We start from the raw sequence: 8704 nt of genomic DNA, 5'->3' as shown, positions 1-8704 counted from the left end.
AAGAGTCATAAAGGGGGAAGGCACCTCCGAGGTGCCTTGGGGAGGATGGACTCCTCCCCCCTTGGCCGCACCCTTCCTTGGAGGAAGGGGCAAGGCTGCGCCCTCCCCCTCTCCCTTGGCCCTATATATAGTGGGGGGAAGGGAGGGCAACCATACCCAAGGCCTGGCGCCTCCCTCTCCCTCCCGTGACACATCTCCCTCCTCCCGCAGCGCTTAGCGAAGCCCTGTTGGAATCCTGCTACTTCCACCACCACGCCGTCGTGCTGCTAGATCTCCATCAACCTCTCCTTCCCCCTTGCTGGATCAAGAAGGAGGAGACGTCGCTGCTCCGTACATGTGTTGAACGCGGAGGTGCCGTCCGTTCGGCGCTAGGATCATCGGTGATTTGGATCACGACGAGTACGACTCCATCAACCCCGTTCTCTTGAATGCTTCCGCGCGCGATCTACAAGGGTATGTAGATCCACTCCTCCCTCGTTGCTAGATGACTCCATAGATAGATCTTGGTGACACGTAGGAAAATTTTGAATTTATGCTACGTTCCCCAACAGTGGCATCATGAGCTAGGTCTATGCGTAGTTTCTATGCACGAGTAGAACACAAAGTAGTTGTGGGCGTTGATTTTGTTCAATATGCTTGCCGTTACTAGTCTTATCTTGATTCGGCGGCATCGTGGGATGAAGCAGCCCGGACCAACCTTACACGTACGCTTACGTGAGACCGGTTCCACCGACTGACATGCACTAGTTGCATTAGGTGGCTGGCGGGTGTCTGTCTCTCCCACTTTAGTCGGATCGGATTCGATGAAAAGGGTCCTTATGAAGGGTAAATAGCAATTGGCATATCACGTTGTGGTTTTTGCGTAGGTAGGAAACGTTCTTGCTAGAAACCCATAGCAGCCACGTAAAACATGCAAACAACAATTAGAGGACGTCTAACTTGTTTTTGCAGGGTATGCTATGTGATGTGATATGGCCAAAAGGATGTGATGAATGATATATGTGATGTATGAGATTGATCATGTTCTTGTAATAGTAATCACGACTTGCATGTCGATGAGTATGACAACCGGCAGGAGCCATAGGAGTTGTCTTAATTTATTTATGACCTGCGTGTCAACATAAACGTCATGTAATTACTTTACTTTATTGCTAACCGTTAGCTGTAGTAGTAGAAGTAATAGATGACGTGACAACTTCATGGAGACACGATGATGGAGATCATGATGATGGAGATCATGGTGTCATGCCGGTGACAAGATGATCATGGAGCCCCAAGATGGAGATCAAAGGAGCTATATGATATTGGCCATATCATGTCACTATTATTTGATTGCATGTGATGTTTATCATGTTTATACATCTTATTTGCTTAGAACGACGGTAGTAAATAAGATGATCCCTCACTAAAATTTCAAGAAGGTGTTCCCCCTAACTGTGCACCGTTGCGACAGTTCGTTGTTTCAAAGCACCACGTGATGATCGGGTGTTTGATTCAGACGTTCACATACCACGGGTGTAAGACAGATTTACACACGCAAAACACTTAGGTTGACTTGACGAGCCTAGCATGTGTATAGACATGGCCTCGGAACACAAGAGACCGAAAGGTCGAGCATGAGTCGTATGGTAGATACGATCAACATGAAGATGTTCACCGATGATGACTAGTCCGTCTCACGTGATGATCGGACACGGCCTAGTTGACTCGGATCATGTAATCACTTAGATGACTAGAGGGATGTCTATCTGAGTGGGAGTTCATAAGATGAACTTGTTTATCCTGAACATAGTCAAAAGGATTTCGCAAATTATGTCGTAGCTCGCGCTTCAGTTCTACTGTTTAGATATGTTCCTAGAGAAAATTTAGTTGAAAGTTGATAGTAGCAATTATGCGGACTAGGTCCGTAAACTGAGGATTGTCCTCATTGCTTCATAGAAGGCTTATGTCCTTTATGCACCGCTCAGTGTGCTGAACCTCGAACGTCGTCTGTGGATGTTGCGAACATCTGACATACACGTTTTGATAACTACGTGATAGTTCAGTTAAACGGTTTAGAGTTGAGGCACCGAAGACGTTTTTGAAACGTCGCAAAACATATGAGATGTTTTGAGGGCTGAAATTGGGATTTCAGGCTCGTGCCCACGTCAAGAGGTATAAGACCTCCGATGATTTTCTTAGCCTACAAACTAAGGAGAAAAGCTCAATTGTTGTGCTTGTGCTCAGATTGTCTGAGTACAACAATCGCTTGAATCGAGTGGGAGTTGATCTTCCAGATGAGATAGTGATGTTTCTCCGAAGTCATTACCACCAAGCTGCTAGAGCTTCGTGATGAACTATAACATATCAGGGATAGATATGATGATCCTTGAAATACTCGCGATGTTTGACACCGCGAAAGTAGAAATCAAGAAGGAGCATCAATTGTTGATGGTTAGTGAAACCACTAGTTTTAAGAAGGGCAAGGGCAAGAAGGGATACTTCATGAAACGGCAAATCAGCTGCTGCTCTAGTGAAGAAACCCAAGGTTGAACCCAAACCCGAGACTAAGTGCTTCTGTAATAAAGGGAACAGCCGCTGGAGCAGAATTACCCTAGATACTTGGTAGATGAGAAGGTTGGCAAGGTCGATAGAAGTATATTGGATATACATTGTGTTGATGTGTACTTTACTAGTACTCCTAGTAGCACCAGGGTATTAGATACCGGTTCAGTTGCTAAGTGTTAGTAACTCGAAATAAAAGCTACGGAATAAACGAAGACTAGCTAAAGGTGAGCTGACGATATGTGTTGGAAGTGTTTCCAATGTTGATATGATCAAGCATCGCACGCTCCCTCTACCATCGAGATTGGTGTTAAACCTAAATAATTGTTATTTGGTGTTTGCGTTGAGCATAGACATTATTGGATTATGTCTATCGCAATACGGTTATTCATTTAAGGAGAATAATGGTTACTCTGTTTATTTGAATAATATCTTCAATGGTCTTGCACCTAAAATGAATGGTTCATTGAATCTCGATCATAGTGATACACATGTTCATGCCAAAAGATATAAGATAGTAATGATAGTACCACCTACTTGTGGCACTACCACGTAAGTCATATCGGTATAAAACGCATGAAGAAGCTCCATGTTGATGGATCTTTGGACTCACTCATCTTTGAAAAGTTTGAGACATGCGAACCATGTCTATTGGTGTATATGCATGAAGAAACTCCATGCAAATGGACCATTTGGACTCACTTGATTTTGAATCACTTGAGACATGCAAATCATACCACATGGGCAAGATGACTGAAAGCCTCGTTTTTCAGTAAAATGGAACTAGAAAGCAACTTGTTGGAAGTAATACATTTTGATGTGTGCAGTCCAATGAGTGCTGAGGCGTGTAGTGGACATCGTTATGTTCTTACTTCACAGATGGTTTGAGTAGATGTTGAGTACATTTACTTGATGAATCACGAGTCTGAATTATTGAAAGGTTCAAGTAATTTCAGGGTGAAGTTGAAAGATCGTCGTGACAAGAGGATAAAATATCTATGATATGATCATAGAGATGAATATCTGAATTACGAGTTTGGCACAGAATTAAGACATTGTGGAAATTGTTTCACAACTAATACAGCCTGGAACACCATAGTGTGATGGTGTGTCCGAACATCATAACTGCACCCTATTGGATATGATGCATACCATGATGTCTCTTATCGAATTACCACGATAGTTTATGGGTTAGGCATTAAAGACAACCACATTCACTTTAAATAGGGCACCACGTAATTCCGATGAGATGACACCATATGAACTATGGTTTAGAGAAACCTAAGCTGTCATTTCTTAGAAGTTTGGGGCTGCGACGCTTATGTGAAAAAGTTTCAGGCTGATAAGCTCGAACCCAAAGCGGATAAATGCATCTTCATAGGACACCCAAAACAGTTCGGTATACCTCCTATCTCAGATCCGAAAGCAATGAGGGATTTTTTCTAGAATCGGGTCCTTTGTCGAGGAAAAGTTTCTCTCGAAAGAATTGAGTGGGAGGATGGTGGAGACTTGATGAGGTTATTGAACCGTCTCTTCAACTAGTGTGTGGCAAGGCACAGGAAGTTGTTCCTATGGCACCTACACCAATTGAAGTGGAAGCTTATGATAGTGATCATGAAACTTCAGATCAAGTCACTACCAAACCTCGTTGGATGACAAGGATGCGTACTACTTCAGAGTGGTACGTGATCCTGTCTTGGAGGTCATGTTGCTAGAAAACAATAAACCTACGAGCTATGGAGAAGCAATGGTGGGCCCGGATTCCGATAAATGGCTCGAGGCCATAAAATCCGAGAAAGGGTCCATGTATGAAAAACAAAGTGTAGACTTTGGCAGAACAACTCGATGGTCGTAAGGCTGTTGAGTGCAGATGGATTTTAAAAGGAAGACAGACAATGATGGTAAGTGTCACCATTGAGAAAGCTCGACTTGTCGTTAAGATGTTTCCCGACAAGTTCAAGGAGTTGACTACGATGAGACTTTCTCAGACGTAGCGATGCTAAAAGTCTGTTGGAATTATATTAGCGATTACTGCATTATTTATGAAATCTTGCAGATAGGATGTCAAAACATTGTTTCCTCGATGATTTTTTTTGAGGAAAGGTTGTATGTGATACAAACCGGAAGGTTTTGTCAATCCTGAGAGATGCTAATAAGTATGCAAAACTCCAGCAATCCTTCTAAGGACTGGAGTAAACATCTCGGAGTTGGAATGTACGCTTTGATGATGATCAAAGATTTTGGGTTTATACAAAGTTTATGAGAAACTTGTATTTCCAAAGAAGTGAGTGGGAGCACTATAGAATTTCTGATGAGTATACGTTGTTGACATATAATGGATCAGAAATGATTTTCTGGAAAGCATATAGGGTTATTTGGAAAGTGTCTTTCAATGGAAAGCCTGGATTAAGCTACTTGAACATTGAGCATCAAGATCTATAAGGATAGATCAAAATGCTTAATGGTACTTTCAAATGAGCACATACCTTGACATGATCTTGAAGGTGTTCAAGATGGATCAGTCAAAGAAGGAGTTCTTGCCTGAGTTGTAAGGTATGAAGTTAAGACTTAAAGCTCGACCACGGCAGAAGAGAGAGAAAGGACGAAGGTCGTCCCCTATGCTTAAGACATAGGCTCTACAGTATGCTACGCTGTGTACCGCACCTGAAATGTGCCTTGCCATGAGTCAGTCAAGGGGTACAAGAGTGATCTAAGAATGGATCACAGGACAGCGGTCAAAGTTATCCTTAGTAACTAGTGGACTAAGGAATTTTCTCGATTATGGAGGTGGTAAAGAGTTCGACGTAAAGAGTTACGTCGATGCAAGCTTAACACCTATCCGGATAGCTCTGAGTAGAGATACCGGATACGTATAATGAAGCAACAATTTAGAATAGCTCCAAGTAGAACAGTTATTTGAAATGGCTCCAAATATAGCGTAGTAGCTGCATCTACAAGAGGACATAGAGATTTGCGAAGTACATACGGATCTGAAAGATTCAGACCCGTTGACTATAACATCTCTCACAAGCATAACATGTTCAAACCCAGAACTCATCGAGTGTTAATCGCATGGTAATGTGAACTAGATTATTGACTCTAGTAAACTCTTTGGGTGTTAGTCACATGGGGATGTGACCTTGAATGTTAATCACATATCGATGTGAACTGGATTATTGACTCTAGTGCAAGTGGGAGACTGTTGGAAATATGCCCTAGAGGCAATAATAAATTAGTTATTATTATATTTCCTTGTTCATGATAATCGTTTATTTTCCATGCTAGAATTGTATTGATAGGAAACTCAGATACATGTGTGGATACATAGACAACACCATGTCCCTAGTAAGCCTCTAGTTGACTAGCTCGTTGATCAATAGATGGTTACGGTTTCCTGACCATGGACATTGGATGTCGTTGATGACGGGATCACATCATTAGGAGAATGATGTGATGGACAAGACCCAATCCTAAGCATAGCACTAGATCGTGTAGTTCGTGTGCTAAAGCTTTTCTAATGTCAAGTATCATTTCCTTAGACCATGAGATTGTGCAACTCCCGGATACCGTAGGAGTGCTTTGGGTGTACCAAATGTCACAACGTAACTGGGTGACTATAAAGGTGCACTACGGGTATCTCCGAAAGTGTCTGTTGGGTTGGCACGAATCGAGACTGGGATTTGTCACTCCGTGTAAACGGATAGGTATCTCTGGGCCCACTCGGTAGGACATCATCATAATGTGCACAATGTGATCAAGGAGTTGATCACGGGATGATGTGTTACGAAACGAGTAAAGAGACTTGCCGGTAACGAGATTGAACAAGGTATCGGGATACCGACGATCGAATCTCGGGCAAGTATCATACCGCTAGACAAAGGGAATTGTATACGGGATTGATTAAGTCCTTGATATCGTGGTTCATCCGATGAGATCATCGTGGAACATGTGGGAGCCAACATGGGTATCCAGATCCTGCTGTTGGTTATTGACCGGAGAGTCATCTCGGTCATGTCTGCATGTCTCCCGAACCCGTAGGGTCTACACACTTAAGGTTCGGTGACGCTAGGGTTATAGAGATATTAGTATGCGGTAACCCGAAAGTTGTTCGGAGTCCCGGATGAGATCCCGGACGTCACGAGGAGTTCCGGAATGGTCCGGAGGTAAAGAATTATATATAGGAAGTGCTATTTCGGCCATCGGGACAAGTTTCGGGGTCACCGGTATTGTACCGGGACCACCGGAAGGGTCCCGGGCGTCCACCGGGTGGGGCCACCTGCCCCGGGGGGCCACATGGGCTGTAGGGGGTGCGCCTTGGCCTATATGGGCCAAGGGCACCAGCCCCAAGAGGCCCATGCGCCAAGAGAAGAGGAAAAAGGGAGAGTCCTAAAGGGGGAAGGCACCTCCGAGGTGCCTTGGGGAGGATGGACTCCTCCCCCCTTGGCCGCACCCTTCCTTGGAGGAAGGGGCAAGGCTGCGCCCTCCCCCTCTCCCTTGGCCCTATATATAGTGGGGGGAAGGGAGGGCAACCATACCCAAGGCCTGGCGCCTCCCTCTCCCTCCCGTGACACATCTCCCTCCTCCCGCAGCGCTTAGCGAAGCCCTGTTGGAATCCCGCTACTTCCACCACCACGCCGTCGTGCTGCTGGATCTCCATCAACCTCTCCTTCCCCCTTGCTGGATCAAGAAGGAGGAGACGTCGCTGCTCCGTACGTGTGTTGAACGCGGAGGTGCCGTCCGTTCGGCGCTAGGATCATCGGTGATTTGGATCACGACGAGTACGACTCCATCAACCCCGTTCTCTTGAACGCTTCCACGCGCGATCTACAAGGGTATGTAGATCCACTCCTCCCTCGTTGCTAGATGACTCCATAGATAGATCTTGGTGACACGTAGGAAAATTTTGAATTTATGCTACGTTCCCCAACAGGAAGGTTTCTCGCCATTAACCCACGGGGAGTCCCAAAATGGCGTGCATGCCCCGTTGCCAATGGTGATGCGCGTCGAGGCGTAGAATAGATCACGGTCAAGCTCATCACAAGGGTTGTCCATTCCAATCCACATCTTGGAAGGTTCAGTCCACTCGAACCACAACCATCTAAGCCGAAGGGCTCTCGCAAACTTAGCCAAGTCCAGGACGCCAAGCCCTCCGAGGTCAGTCGGGCGACAGACTGATCCCCAGTTAACCTTACACTTGGCCCTAGTTGTCTTATTAGAGCCCGCCCATAGGAATGCCCTCTCCATTTTTGTGATGTTCAGCAGGGTGCCCGATGGAGGCCTAAGGGCGATGATGTGGTAAATGACCTGAGAGGTTAGCACGGACTTGACAAGCACCCCGCGCCCAATGGCGGTAATATTCTCCGTGTCCCACGGCACCAGCCTGGCCGCCACTTTGTCCTCAAGGAATTGGAAGTCGCCTCGCCTCAGCTGCCGAACCGATAAAGGTAGCCCCAAGTACTTGATGGGGAAAGCTGCGCGGGAGGCCGGCAAGGCTGCTAGGATGTGGTCGAAGTTGATGTCTCTACATCGAATTGGGACAACCGAGGTTTTCTGGAAGTTTGTGCAGAGGCCCGTGACCTTGCCAAAGTAGTTGAGGATCTGAGCGAAGTTGTTGATATCTTCCTTAATAGGAGCCATGAAGACCGCAGCGTCGTCGGCATATAGGGATGTGCGGAGAATGGAACGGCGCCCTCTAAGCTTGTGTAAAAGTCCACGACGGGTCTCGAGGTCGAGAATTTGCTGCAAAGGGTCGATGGCAATGACAAAGAGCAGAGGAGAGATCGGATCTCCCTGCCGAAAGCCGCGACCATGCCTGATAATAGGTCCTGGGACCCCGTTGAGGAGGATTCGCGAGGAAGATGAACGAAGCAAGGCCGTGATCCACTCCCGAAAGCGCGGAGGAAATCCCCTCCGCTGCAGAAGGTCTATAATGTACTCCCACTTGACAGAGTCAAACGCCTTGCGGATGTCGAGCTTGAATAGTAGTGCTGGAGTTCTGCTTTTATGGAGGCGGCGAGCAAGGCCCCTCACATACATAAAGTTGTCATGGATGCATCTCCTCTTGATGAAGGCACTCTGCGCGCTGGAAGATGAGGGCGTGCATGTGAGGGCCAAGCCGTAGAGCAAGGACCTTCGCAATGATCTTGGGGATGGCATGGAT

This window comes from Triticum urartu, chromosome 1 (assembly GCF_003073215.2).
Source record: "Triticum urartu cultivar G1812 chromosome 1, Tu2.1, whole genome shotgun sequence".
In the NCBI taxonomy this organism is placed as follows: Eukaryota; Viridiplantae; Streptophyta; class Magnoliopsida; order Poales; family Poaceae; genus Triticum; species Triticum urartu.
The sequence above is the reverse complement of the archived record's forward strand: the minus strand, read 5'-3'. Positions refer to the sequence as shown.